The sequence below is a fragment of the Rhinoderma darwinii genome, chromosome 5 (assembly GCF_050947455.1).
Source record: "Rhinoderma darwinii isolate aRhiDar2 chromosome 5, aRhiDar2.hap1, whole genome shotgun sequence".
Lineage (NCBI taxonomy): Eukaryota > Metazoa > Chordata > Amphibia > Anura > Rhinodermatidae > Rhinoderma > Rhinoderma darwinii.
In genome coordinates this window covers 85,590,092-85,605,878 of record NC_134691.1, presented here as the reverse complement: position 1 = coordinate 85,605,878, position 15,787 = coordinate 85,590,092, and the positions used below count along the sequence as shown (strand labels likewise).

The following is a 15,787-nucleotide window of genomic DNA, read 5'->3' as shown; positions in this document are numbered from 1 at the left end:
AGGTGTGATGGTCAGGTTGCCGCATACTTTTAGCCAGACAGTATTATTGTCATTTTTATGACAGAATCATCTTCTCCACACAAAGGATTTGTGGAAATAGCCGTAAAAAACGTTCTACACATGCACCTGTACTCAGGAGCCGTATAACTGCGCTCCTCTCATACAGTCAGACCAACAAATAATTTTGTAGCAGGATATGCACAACAAATACACCTTGATGGGGCTTAGACACAGTGAAAGAACGTACTCACACATGTAAGGTGCTTCATATGGATGTATGTCGGTCCATCCTTTACTTTCTTTTTTCTCTTTTTTTTGTAATTCAAAAGCCAAGAACGCTGAGTTCCCCTTCTCATACCTCCTCAACTCGCCGCAATGTTTTGGGAAACCACGCCCCCTTACTCATGCGTGCAGGTGAGGCAGGTAGAGCGGCTTAAATACTTAGAAAGATAACAAGTTTATAAATGTACATAATACAAAATATATATATACATGAGTGCACTCACGGCTATATTTAGCCACAGAAGATACACATTTTTCGTATATAAGCTGTAAACTGGATGAATATACTTTTTTGCTCACAGGAGCACTCTAAAATTGCAAGTTCCGTTTAACCCCTTGGGTTCCAGTGTCTCCAACTTAGTTATCCAAAACACCTCTCTTTGAGAATCAGCTTCTCTAAAACTTTCTGGGTTATTTTCAAGAGAACAGCTTCGAATAATTATATACTGTAAAAATACTTTTCTATTGAGCCAAATTCTCATATATGCAACCTTTTTGCATCACATACAATTTGCATCATTTTCGGCCATTAAGAAATGGCATTTTTTTTTTTTATAAATGTGACCCATTTTGTAAATATCAATGTCCAGCAATATGATCAAAGTATACATTTGGTCTGTAAATAATTCACATATAAAATATGGAAATTGCACAAGCCAGGGGTTACTTGAACGCTCTGTTGCTTGCATGAAGAGGTAATAGACCGTTTTATGACAGTCTAAAGTTTGAGTCCCATTTCCAGACTGTAAAATTCTTATTAAACTGCCAGTTGATGAACACATTAGAGTAAAATAAATGCTGTTCCTGTTCTCTAGTTTATTTCTGTATTTGTCAACTTAAATATTTGTTCTAAGCTTTTACTAATTTTCTTCTTCCTACAGTCTATAGAAAAAGCATTTTTCTAAATTTTATCCCAAGAATATTAAATCCTCAATTCCTAACAGACATTGCAATGAGTCTGATACTTATAAAACTGCCCACAAGATGTCTCTGATGTTGGTGAATGTCAGTGAATCTTTAGCGATGAGCTCATCCTCCCTCGCTCTGGCTTCTTTTCTTAGTACAGCGATTACACGACTTGTTCACGTATCTGCTGAATTGTAACATATGACCGCGATTTGTTCAAAGTTTAGTTCTGTTTTTTTCTTTTATAAAAACAAAGGTTTCTGTAAGGAATTAGTTGTTGTAGTGTTTTAGCTGTGTTTTACATTGATAGTGTAAGGGTATGTTCACACGGCCTATTTACGGACGTAATTCGGGCGTTTTTGCCCCGAATTACGCCCGAAAATAGCGCCTCAATAGCGCTGACAAACATCTGCCCATTGAAAGCAATGGGCAGACGTTTGTCTGTTCACACGAGGCGTATATTTACGCGCCGCTGTCAAATGACGGCGCGTAAATAGACGCCCGCGTAGAAGAAGTGACCTGTCACTTCTTTGGCCGTAATTGGAGCCGCTATTCATTGACTCCAATGAATAGCAGCGCTAATTACGGCCGTAATTGACGCGGCGTTCAAGCGCCTGCACATGCCGGTACGGCTGAAATTACGGGGATGTTTTCAGGCTGAAACATCCCCGTAATTTCAGCCGTTACGGACCCCCGCCGTGTGAACATACCCTAACTCTGGTTTCAGTACATAACCTCACATGCTATATAATTGCTTTATGTGCAGATATATTTTGTTTGTTGAACCTTAAGGCTAAGTTCACACGCTTAACAAAGGGAAAACAGCTCCTGATTTTCAGCTGTTTTTTAAGCAATTTGCTTTTTTTAAGACCGTTTTTGGAGCTGTTTTTCTGAGTCAATGAAAAACGGCTAGAAAAACGGCTCAAGAAGTGACATACACTTCTTTTTACGAGGTGTTTTTTTACGTGGCCGTTTTTAAAAATGGCCGCGTAAGAAACGCCCCGTGCGAACAGCCCGAAAAACGGCTGAAAATAGCCCGTGTGAACATACCCTAAAAGGGTATGTCAACCTCTGCAACCGAATTCTCTGTATTGCTCAAATGCATCTAAAATAAAATATGTAAATAATCTTGATCCAAACTATCTTACTGTTTTGTGTCTACAGCTCCTTTACAGACCTATGTGTCTCTTATGATAAAAGATTACAAGCAAATTCTGTGCAGTCATACTACCTACAATCTGTAACTTACTTCTTGCTAAATTGCCAAATGTTGTTATCAAGATGTAGGGGACAGATGGAAAGGATTATAACTTTTGGCTCAGACTATATAAGGAATGTTTGTAGTCTGTTACCATGGAAACACGTATGTCTGTATAGGAGCTGTAGACACAAAATGGTGAGAGATCTTTTATCAAGACTACTTGCAAAGTTGCTTCATTTTTCATTTTAGATATTAAAAGAATTAGCTGTAAAGGTGGACATAACATTGTGAAGGTAGCGGCAGGAAAAACAAATTTGCAAATCAGGTTGTACCCTGCAAGCTGGCTGCAAAGATGCCATTAGAAATTTGTTTTCGCCAGAATTTCCCTGCTGTAGAAGTGAGATTCTGCTAACAGTAGTATATGAGGGAATTAAATTTGATGCAATTTCTTTATATATGAGTTTGCAGACAAATCTTCTAACCTTAAAATAAATTTTATGCTGAGGCAGCCAAATATAATGTGTTGCATTTTTGGAAATTGAAGATTGTAGAACTGCAAACGTTCCAAAGGAACAGAGACACACGGTTACAGGTAGTGCACCATGCTGACTAGCAGCCTATTAGTCACGACCATACTACTCCATCAGACGGGCTGCCATTTTTGCAGGATGCAGCCTGGCCTTGTGATGTTTGCGGAGAATGGGGTGTCGGTACTTTTATTTGGTGCATTTAGAGGGTACTGGGCAGCCTGTCTGATCTAATAGTATGGGCGTAACTATTAGGCATTAATCACACAGACGTGTTCGGTCCGTGAGATATGAACTGTGTGTCGGCCGCATTTGCCGGACTGAACACAGTTCAGAAATTCGAGCTCCTAGCATCATAGTTATGTATGATGCTAGGTGTCCTTGCCTCCCCGCAGTCATACTGTCCCATACTGTAATCATGTTTTCAGTACAGAACAGTAGGCCCGCAGGAAGGCAGTGACTCACAGTGTCGTGGTGTTTGCCAGCATGGTGCACTACATGTGACTAGCTCCTTATAGAAGCCTTATCTGTGTGCAATGATAATACTAAGCAGCTCATAAATGGTATGGGTGAGAGTGGCTGTTCATCAATATTTTTCACATGTGCAATTTTGCTTTATATAGCATTGTGGCTTGTCTGCATCCTGCTGGGAACTGGTGTTTTTTTCCCTTCTTTTGTATCAGTAAGTATGCCACCCCCTCACTTTCCATGTGACTTTTTTAATACTGGTGTCATCTCATGTGGCAGAGGGTTCGTTGGTCTCCATCAGGCAACTGGGCTCTGTTGTGACTGCTACTTCTGCACCCCCTAAAGCTACGCCCCTGGTATATGGCAGAGTCACCCTGTTATTTATTTGAAGCCATATAACCCTTTTAAAAGTACTGCTGTTTCCATTTGCATTCTGAGCTGCTTTCTCTATTGGTTTCTGAGTGATTTGGTCACAGAGGGAAAGTACTGTGAATATTAAACAGCTTAGAAATGGGAATTAGAACAATACTTGTAATTTGTGTATGCTCTTATCAACACTTCTCTAATCCTCTGCGTCCTTAGATGTCTTATTTTAGAATGACAGAGATATCCACAGTTTAATGTCAAGTATGTTCTTTACAGGAAGAAATTCCTTTAAACTGGCATCCACGGTGCTGCTGAATTATCAGATATATTCCCACAACAGAGGAATTGTTCCTTCCTTTTTAGATTATCAGACATTATGGATTATTAGATGCTGGATTCAAGGAATTTACAGTCATTGATTATCTCGTATCAATGACACCTCTCAAGGGTGGGATATATTAGGCAGCAAGTGAACAGTCAGTTCTTGATGTTGATGATTTGGAAGCAGGAAAAATGGGCAGGTGAAAGGGTGTATTTACATGAGTCGTAAAGCGAAGGCTAGCCCGTGTGGTCCTATCCCACAGAAGAGCTAATGTAGCATAAATTGCTGGAAAAAGTTAATATTGGTTATGATGGAATTATGTTAGAACACCCAGTGAATTGCAGCTTGATGTATTTGGGGCTGCTTAGCCGCAAACTGGTCAGAGAGCCCATGCAGACCCCAGTCCACCACTGAGAGCTTCTACAATGGACACATGAGCATCAGATCTGGATCATGGAGCAATGGAAGAAGGTGGCCTGGTCTGATAAATCACGTTTTATTTTACATCATGTGGGCGTTATGTCGCTTACATTTGAAAGAGATGGCAAAGACAATGAGATGCTCTAAACACTGTTCTGCTGGGAAACTTTTGGTCTGGCATTTATGTGGTTAATACTTGAGTTCTAGGTGTTGACTTGGCCTCCAAATTCTCACAACTTACAGGACTTAAAGGATCTGCTGGTAACGCCTTGGTGACAGATACCACAGGAACCTTCAGATGTCTTGTGGAGTCCATGCCTTGACGGGTCAGAACAGTATTAGCGGCACGAGGGGGAACTACACATTATGAGGGAGGTGGTTTTAATGTTGTGTTACTATCATCCATATTGTTATGGAAATGTCCATTAAGGTCTATGGAGAATAATTATATTACAAATGCATCCGTATGTTGTCAGTACAGATGTAGCTGTTTTTACCTTGACTTTTACAGCATTAAATAAACAATGGCTAGATCTTTTATCTTGACTTTTTTAATGACTTTTCAATGGCTTTTGTTGTGTGATATCACGCTGCAGCAAGTTATCAGAATCAAATTAAAGATGGCTATATCCGTATTTCATCCGTATAGTATCCTGTTTTCAAAGGCGCTGTCTTTTAAATTAATTATTTCCCTAGAAGACAACCCATCGGTAATACTGATCCGTAATACCGATGAAATACTGGATTAAATATTGACTACATACCGATGTAATATTATCCATAATACGCCCATATTACGGATCTGTATCACAAAGAGGCCTAAAACTTGATACATTTTAACACCTTCCCGTCGCAGCCATTTTTCAGATTTTCATTTTTGTTTTTTCTTCCTTGCTTTCCAAAAGCCATAACTTTTTTATTTCTTCGTCGATATAGTCCTATGAGGGCTTGATTTTTGCGGGACGAGTTGTAGTTTATTGTGGGGTAGAACATAAATAAAACAGCGATTAGTCCATTGTTTTTTGCACTTAGTTTTTACGGAATTCACTGTGCAATTAAAACAACACGTTAACTTTATTCTGTGGGTCAATACGATTACGGCGATACCAAATATATATAGTTTTTCATATACTTTACTACTTTTACAAGTAAAAAGTAAGTGTAAAAAATAGAATTTATTTAGTGTCGCCAAAATTCCGAGAGCCATAACTTTTTTATTTTTTCTTTGATTAATTTGTATGAGGACTTTTTTTTTTGCGGGATAAGCTGTAGTTTATTATACCATTTTGTGGTACATGTGATGTTTTAATCACTTTTTATTTAATTTTTTGTGGAAGATGTGGTGATCAAAAAATAGCGATTCTGGCGTTTACAATTTTTAAATTAGTTTTTTACAGCGTTCACTGTGCGGGTAAAATAATGATAAATTGTAATAGTTCAGACTTTTACAGATGCGGCGATACCAATTATGTTTAATTCTCTTTTTTTACTATTCTCTAGGGGAAAATGGGAAAAGGTTTTTTTTTTTTAACTTTTACATTTTTTAATTTGTTTTTTACATTAAAAAAAACCTTTAATTTACTAATTGTAACTTTTTTTATTAGTCCCCCTAGGGGACTTCAACCACCGATCGTTAGATCGCTTGCACTATATACTACAACACTAATGTTTGGCAGTATATCGTGATTTTGACACGCTTCTATTAAGCCCTGCCCCCCAGGCAGCCATAGCAACCATCGCCACCACGCGATTGCATCGCGGGGGGCTCGATGAGCTGTTAGAGGGGGTCACCCCTCTCTTTCTAACAATTTAAAAGCTGCGGTCGCTATTGAACGCGGCATGTAACGAGTTAAACAAGCGGGATCGCGCTCGAACGCTATCTCGCTGGTTTCACCGGTATCGTATGGAGCGGGTTCACTCGGTGAGCCCGTTCCATACTTCCCCTACCTGACTTTGGCGTATGGATACGTCAAATGTCGGGAAGGGGTTAATAAAAATTTTCTATTCTGGACCCAATGCGAGCAGCTTATACACAAAACACAACTATGTGTCTCAAATAAATGCCTCATTCATACAGCATTTTTTTCTGGCAATTTAAACTGCATAAAAAATGGTAGGGTTATAAAAGCGTAACATGCCGTATTTTTAGTGCCGTTTTTCATTTGTTGTTATTTTGTACATGCTTTTTTGCTGCCATTTTTGAAGTTCTATAGAGAAGCCTATCGGAAAAAAGCCTGAAAATAAGGCCCTGGGCTGTTACCCAAACTTTGGCCCCCCCTGCCGCACCATAACTATTGTTAACACTACCTTTTTGTGCAAGCATTAACAAATGGGTGTTACGATTCCCTTTGTCAAAGGGCTGTGTCCCTTCATATTGACAATCTCCAACCATCGCTGATAGTATCACACTGTGAAGGGACGCATCCTCCCGACAAGGAGAATTATCTATCAGTCCGGAGACTTTTTGTGAAATACAAGGATTTCCTATAATAAACATGTCAGGAGAGGTGACAGATTCTCTGTAAATCCAATGACTCACAGGTGATGTCTTCTCAGATTCTAGTAGTTTTCTTTCCTTTTTTCTTCTCCATCCGGTCCAGACCTCATGACGATTTTTCCCAGCAACGACACATTTCTGCTGAACTTGCCACTCAGATGTCATTAGCTCCTTACTTTTCCAACATTTCCACTCCTATAAACGAAGATAAAATTCTCATGGTGCCACACACTGTGCCCATGAATATAATACCCATACACTGGATAAAATTGTACCAAACACTGTGCCCCTGAATATAATTGTGTCAAACACTGTAAAGTAAAGCACCACATACACAGTGCCCCCTGTAGATAGCACCACACACTCAGCCCTGTAGAAAGTATCACACACAACCTCCCCCTGTAGATAGTGCCACACAGATCCCCTAGAGATAGTGCCATACAGCCCCCCTGTAAATAATGCCACACACCCGCTATATAGGGCCACAGACAGCCACTATAGATAGCATAACACACAGCCACAGTAGATCGCGCCACACACAGCCCCCTGTAGAAAGTGCCACACACAGCCCCCTGTAGAAAGTGTCACACACAGCCCACTGTAGGAAGTGCCACACACAGCCCCTTGTATAAAGTGCCACACACTCAGCCCCTGTAGATACCATCACACAGAACCTTGTAGACAGCATCACACATAGCCCCCCTGTACATAGCGCCACACAGACCCCCTTGTACATAGCACTACCCCCTGATAGAGAGCACCATTTCCCTTGTAGATCTCGCCACACAGCCCCCCTCTAGATAGTGCCCCACACCCCACGTAGATAGCGCCACCTCCTGTTGATAGCACCACCCTTGTAAATAGTGCCACACAGCCCCCTGTAGAAAGTGCCACACAGCTTCCCTGTAGCTACGGCACAAAGCCCCCCTGTAGAGTGCGCCACCCCCCTGTAGTTAGTGCCACACTTACCTGTCCCCGTTCCAGCTCCGTCCTCTTCTCCGACAATGCAGGCCTGGTCTCTTCTAACCAGGCTATATCCAGTGGACCGATGACATCATCGCACCGCCTGCATCACAAAAAAAGGCCGAATGATGGGGGAGGGAACCGATTTCAATGTCAATTGTATACGCGTCTAAATAAGCCTTCCGTTTTGGCCGAAGGGACCTTCAGTTTTGTTGCAGTTTTTGCCGCGATTCGCGACAAAAACGTGACAAAACTGTAATGTGATCTTTGGGCGGCCATGGGCCCCCCGAGAGCCTTAGGCCCTGTGCGGCCACCATAACTGACCTATGGGGATCCGCCATTGCCGTCTACTCTAGGTATTGGGCATCTTTCATAGATTTAAAACGCCAGCACACAGGGAATATTAATATGCATGTTTGCACCTTACCTTTTGTGTTGTGTGCAGGACTCCTCTCTAGTGCCTCATATAAGGTCCACTACATACCTCACTTTCTGACCTGGCAATGTGTTAGTCCAGGTTTAAAGAATGGCTCCTGGTTCTGGCATATGAAGTCATTAGATCAAGGGGCATCCCATTGCTTTTAGGGCCGGTGCCCCCACATCCTGTTTCACACGTCCCATGACGTATGCGGCTGTGCGCTAACTGGGATGCGATGATTTGATTCCCCTGAGCGATGTTTGGGGGCTTGGGTCAGTTCATTGTGTTTTGTTCTTGCTGGAAACTGGTTTTATGCCCTGAAAGAGTGATTGTTGAGTAGTCTCACTGCTGGGATACCCACCGGATTTAAGACAGCGCTCCAATTCCCATTCTAAATGGGGAGGTACATGTTGCTATTCATAGAAGTGAAGGGGAGAAATGGGGGAAAAAACATACGCACCTCTCCACTAAGAATAGGAGCCAGAGCCCCCTCGTTTTCTGAATCAAAGTGGTATATTAAGATGCCAACAAATTTAATCTAAAAAATATAATAAATTATAGTTATTTTACAGACATGGCTTTGTGTCACGGTCTATGGGTATGTGGACCCACTAGGCCGCACCGCCATAGAGGGGAGGCAGCTGGCCAAACAACAGAGTACCCAATCAATACAAAGTCGAGCACAAGGGTACCTGAATAGTCCAGACAGTGGCAGAGGCTTTAGCACGGATGGAGGTGGGTGCAGCCGGTTGCGCCAGACGTGGCGGATGACAGCAGGTGCAGCAGGACATGACTCCAATCACTAACAGGCACAGGAACGATTACACATCACGGGATACAGGATAGAGATAGCAGGATACTGGAACACTGGGAACAGGGTAAACACTACGGGACCATTTGCAAAGACTAACATGGGAATTACTAACAATGCTCAGGCAAGGAATGAAGGGACAGGGCCCTTCTTATAGTCCAGGGTGATCTGGGAGTAATTAGTCAATTCTTAACATGTGTGCACGCTAGCCCTTTAAGGCTGGGAATGAGCTAGTGCGCGCGTCCTAGTGGTCACTGCAGGCCAGGACTGCGAGGAAGACAACGACAGGATGAAAGGGGTCTGCGGTCTGCGACCGCAGCCGTTACACTTTGTTTCTAATCTCATGCCACATTATATTTCTGTACCTCAGACTATGTATAGCTTTCATAAGGCAAGTGATTTTATTGAATACAACTCCTATAGACTCCTATGTGTCACTTGTGGCAGTCATCTCAGACAGGACGCTGCTTGCATGCTCTCTCTGCTGGAGGCTGTTACAGCAATGAAGAGAACTGTCACAGTCACCTTTAATGTGCTGATCACTGAAAATACCTCCTCACTACTCTCTTGTCTTTCCATTCACTGTCTGCTGCTGACATCTTAACACAGAGTTCTGTACTTATTGAGCTTTAATGTATTATTTTGCATGTAACTTATACAAAACATTTCTTTCCTGAAAAAGATCTTAGAGCTTTCATCTAAGATTCAGACAGATAAATGGTTGATACAGTCAATGCCAAAGGTAATGAATGTCAGACTTGAGTGAAATTATTTTCAATTTGCATATTTATAAATTGTGTGTAGCTTTTTATTTAGTGAAACTGATCATCTAAAGAAATCTAGTACCATATTTATGTTTTCATCAAGTGAAGAGTTAACAATATATAACATGTACAAATTCATTATGGGATTTATCTAGTAGCATAGTTACACAGGTCAAAAACAGAGAGAGCTCCATCAAGTTTAACTTCTCTCAATCAATAACATGTATTTCATTTTACATGCTGACATAGTATCAGTCATTAATGCCTCTTGGGGAAGGGCATTCCATAGTTTGACTACTCTAACTGTAAAGAACCCTTTCCAATATTGATGTCTGAAACATCTTTCTTCCACACGCAATTAATGTGCCCTGGTCCTTTGTAAAGTCCTAGGAAAGAACAAATCCTGTGCTTGTTATTTGTATTGAACACACATATACATGTTAATAAGATCACCTCCACAGTGCCTTATTTTCAAGCAAAACAAACCCAATTTTTCTAGCCTTTCATTTGTCACAAAAAGCTGCAGTTGTCCCCAATGTCAGGTATCAAAAAAAATCTTGGATTTCTGCAGTTAAACCTGTTAAATGTTGTACATATGATCAAAGGGGCTTCCCCTGTGACATCATGGAGGAAATCCTGTTGAAATCATAGACTCCTTTTTTCCATAGTCCCTGGTTTTAACATGGGTCCCAGGGCTGTCCATTGTGCCTATTGGTAAGGACTTGCTGACAATACCTAACATTGGCCTAGATTGACTGTGTAATGCTTTAAAACATTTCACTTAAAAAAAATATACACTGCATATACACTATATATTTTGGGGGATGGACCGAAAAAAGTATACTGCTGGCTGGGAATCTGGAATTTCTGGTACTGTTTGTGCTGCCTGGGTCTTCTGCAGACTTATAGGGTATCTTTTGTAAAGTATTTTTAGGAAGGTTAGTGGGGGCAGGAAACAGGGAATGGTATATGGCGGGCTGGTAATCTGGAATAGCTGGTACTGGTAGTGCTGCCTGGGTCTTGTTCAAACTTGCAGGGTAATGGCATAAGGTATATGACTGGATGGGATTCTGGGAAAACATTCAAATTTCAGACCATGTAGCAAGGTAGCAGAGTACAATTAACAAGTTCCAAGAAATGTATATTCCTGACTGGACACTTCGGAAAATGTGCTATTTTATCAAAACCACTTGAACAGTTATGATTTGGGTACAATTCTTCAAACCCGGTAAAAATTTTTACCCATGTCTATTCACTTTTGAGGTCTGTAATAGATTCGGATTTCCGTGGTTGAAACGATCAGTCAGGAGGTTGCTAATAGTGCTAATAGTAAGAGTAGTCAAGTAACAATCCGGTACACAGATAAGTGGCAACAGGTTGTAGCATAAGGCAGAGACATGGTCAGGTAAAAGTGCAAGTTCGGTACACAGATAAGTGGCAACAGTTAACATCATAAGCAGTGGCGTAACTGCCGCTGTAGCAGCCGTAGCGGCCGCTACGGGGCCCCTGACATGAGGGTGCCTGCGCCGCCTGCCAACACGGCCCCACCATGCCCAGTGGCGCCGCTAGCAGCCATTGTGGCTGCTACAGCGGTAGCAACGCCACTACGGGGCCCACGCCGCTCAGCCTCTAACATTTATGGGCCGGGGGGCACGGGCCCTCTCATGCCTGGTGGCGTCGCTAGCACCGGATGGGGCCCCAGTGCTAGCGACAGCCACCCCCACTTGCAGTAATTGTACCTGCGTCTGTATATGATTGAAGGAACAGGGGGAGTAGGAAAAGTAGTGTGTTTCATAGATGTAAAAAATAAAAAATACCTTATTGTTAAATTGTTATTAAAAACAATGTTGGATGTAATTTACGTTGCGCCAAAGTCCCCTAGATTGGCACAATATGACAAATTATGTCTAAATTGAATTGCTCCGATTCTATAGAAGTATATTAGTATATATAGATGACTGACCTCTCAGTGTTGGTGAGGAAACAGTCAAATTTCAAGCGAATAGCACGCAGGTACAAATACATGCATTAGCGCTGAATGGCACCCGACCATTCAGCGCCTTAAAATGACGCTGATTGGTGGGGCAAAATGGCTTGCCCCACCAACCAGCACCTTTCAATGACATCATTGCGCCGCTTGCGTCGTTCAGCCACAGCAGACCTGCTCAGAAGAGAGCAGGTCTGCATTGCCACCGAACGGCGCGGGAACGGGATCATGTGAGTATGTAAAGTTTTCTTTTTTTTTTTATAATAAACCTGTGAGTGGCATTATCTACGGGGGGGCTCTATCTACAGGGGGTCTATATGTGGGGATGTGGAGCACTATATACAGGGGGAGCTATATCAGGGACACTATATACAGGGGTCCGCTATATGTGGAGCACTATCTATAGGGGGAGCTATTTGTAGGGCACTATCTATAGGGGTGGGCTATATGTCGGACACTATGTACAGGGGTGTGTTACCTGTGGGGCACCATCTACAGGGGGGCTATATGTAGGGCACTATCTACAGTGGTGGGCTATATGTGGAGCACTATCTATAGGGGAAGCTATATGTAGGGCAGCACGGTGGCTCAGTGGTTAGCACTATTGCCTTGCAGCTCTGGAGTCCATATGTGGGCAGTATCTACAGGGGCTGTTTGTGTTGCACTATCTACAGGGGCTTCTATGTAGGGCACTATCTACAGAGGCTCTATGGGGGTCACTATCTACAGGGGGCTATGGAGGCGCTATTTACAGGGGGCACGGTGTGTGTGTGTGTGGGACACGGTGTATGGTACTATTATAATCAGGGACACAGTGTATGGCGCTATTACAGTTAGAGGTGCAGTGTATGGCGCTATTATATTTCGAGGTGCTGAGAATTTTATTTTCGTTTATAGGTACAGAAATGTTTTAAAAGTCAGAAGCTGAGGACATCTGAGCGGAAAACTGCAGAAATGCGTCGTGGCCAGGAGAAGTCATCATAGTGGTCTGGACTGGATGGAGAAGAAAAGAAAAATAGAACTAGAATCTGAGACGTCACCGGTAAGTTACTTAATGTAAATGTTTATTCTGCCTCTAGTCAGTAATGTAGTCACTGTATGATCTGCAGCGAGTTGATGGGTGGTTTGATTTTGATATGATTTTTGGCACTATATTCAAGGGGGGAGCAGGGTGGAACTATATACAAGGGGGAGCTGGGTGGCAATATATACAAGGGGGGCTGTGTGGCACTATATACAGTGGGGCTGTGTAGCACTATACACAAGGGGGAGCTGTGTGTCACTATACACAAGGGGGAGCTGTGTGGCACTATACACAAGGGGGAGCTTTGTGGCACTACTAAGGGGGCGCTGTGTGGCACTACTAATGGGGGCTGTGTGGCACTATCTACTAGGGGGCTGTATGGCACTATTTAAAAGGGGGAGGGCTGTGGTACTATTTACAGGAGGCTGTGTGGGGCACAATCTACAGGGGTCTGTGTGTGGCACTATCTACTAAGTGGGGGCTGTGTGGCACTATCTACTAAGGGGGGCTGTATGGCACTATATACAGGGGGCTTTATGGCGATATCTACAGGGGGGGCTGTATGGCACTATGTACAAGTGGGAGGGCGCTATCTACAGGTGGGGTGTGACACAATCTACAGGCAGCACTATCTATAGGGGAGGCTGCGTGTGGCACCTGGGGGGGCCCCAGTCAAAAGTTTGCTATGGGGCCCAGTCTTTCCTAGTTACGCTCCTGAGCACAAGGAAGAGACGGTGTCAGGAAACAATCCAAGTTCAGTACACAAATGAGCAGCAACAGTTTATAGAGTGAGGCAACAAGTAAATAAACTACAAACAGGAAGCTCAATGGTCTTTAAATTAGGAAGGGCCAGGCGAAAAGTGTGAGACAAATTAGGCAATCAAAACAAGGAATTCAGAGAGGCAAAAGGCAAGAGAAACTAGACAACAGATTCAGCAGTGGCACTTTAGCGTTTTAGATGGCTCAATGGAAAGACCTGCTGCATAGGGCACCGGAGTTTCTGGGTTTAAATCCTGACAATTCTTGCTATTCACTGAACTATTGATGGCTGATGTGTTTTCTTTTTGGAACATTTCCAGGTCTGTTGTCTATGGAGATATTACATGTAAGGTGCCTCAGAACCATAATTACTCTTCAAAGTATACCTTTGATTTGGCAACACTTCGAAAAACATTCTGCAGCCTGTTGATGACCTGCATGATTGTAATTCTGTAATATTTTACTTTAAATACCACTAAGCTGATGCCTAGTTCACTACTTCTTATGGATAATGTTCAATTAACCTCTAAAGGCAAAATAACGTACACATACAGCATCGTTGGGATACTGTTCCTGCAGGATGGCACACAGGCCCAACAGCTGTGCCCGCGTAATCAGGAGGTGATTAACAGCCACACTAACAGACAAGATCAGGGAAAACTCTGATCCCGCCCATTTAACCACTGAAGTGCTCAGATCAGTGCTGATGATATTGTGGACAGAGTGAGGGGATTCCCTTTGTCCTGTCCCTGTCAATGCGATCGTTGTGGCTGACTGGGAAATTGTGATAGCCCTGGACCTAATAAAGGAGCACACGGCTGTCTAGTTATAGTGTCTGTGCATTATACATGCACCAGGTAGTAATGTGCTGTCATAAAAATATGACAGTACATTATATTTAACAAAAATTATTACTAGTAAAAGATCTTTTTAAAAAAGTTAACAAAATGTAAATAAATAATTTTAAAAAATCACTCCTCAATGGCAAAAATACGAAAAAATCTAAATAAATCAATTTTGTTTCAATAAAGTCACAAAAACATGTAAAACAAATACTTATAAACCCCTACACTCGTCTGAACCTATATTATTTAAAAAAAAAAACAGTGGTGGAATTGTTTTTTTTTATGCATTCCCCTATACTGAAAAGTTCCTAGAAATGAAACGCTACCATATATTTACCCAAAAATGATGTTTACAAATAAAACAACTCGTTTTGCTAAAAAACAAGGCCTTATGTAGCTACGTAGTCTTAAAAAGAAATAGTTATGGCTGATGAAGTACGAGGCAACAAAAATGAAAAAACCCTTTTGGACTTAAAAGATAATTGTCAATTAATGTTTTTTTTCCCAATGTGCAAATCAAGCGATTATCTAATATTTTGTAATAACCTTAATCTGAATGCTTTGATGTTAAAATCCATTCAGCTCCATAGACGCTGAATACGGATTCTTGCTATTGGGGATGGTATTTCATTAGCATGTGCGCGCCCGTCAAAACCCATCAGGTACTTCCGTAACGGATCGTGACTGTGCCTGTGCATGTTCCAGAGCTACTGAAAGCTCATTGGACAAAAGCGAATGCGTGCTCACAAAAGAAGCAGCACTGCACTGTGAAAACTAAGGGAATCCAGCGCCAGACCAGTGCACTATCGGATGTCAGTGAAGAGCAACCCCTTCAGCCATCTTCTACAGCATTTCTTTATGTTTAGTATGATGGGTCAAAAATGTGCCAAAATAAGTTCAATATTGAGAAGTTTAGCTGGCATGCATGCTGGTTCATATACACAGCACGATACAATTTTTTTTTCCCCCATGAAATTGCAGTTACACTAGGCAAAAAATTGGCTCGGCCCTTAAGCCGACTGATAAAATTGTACCTGTTGTGTGATATACCTTGTGAAAACTTTCATATCCTTGAGCTGAGATCCTGAGGACCTTGGCAGTATGGACATGTTGTATTTGTCTACACATATACAGCAGCTTATAAGGGCCCGCTGCATACGTTGAAGTATTTTTACACAGCAGGTGCATTTTTTTTCTATATACCCTTCACTGAAAAAACCCCGTTAA

The 15,787-nt window shown here is 42.1% G+C and overlaps 1 protein-coding gene across 1 annotated transcript in view; it reads left to right on the top strand.

The window, feature by feature from the left end:
- RP1 (RP1 axonemal microtubule associated) overlaps positions 1-15,787 on the top strand; it is a 406,368-nt gene that overhangs the window by 112,596 nt on the left and 277,985 nt on the right. The gene's annotated exons all lie outside the window — the stretch shown is intronic.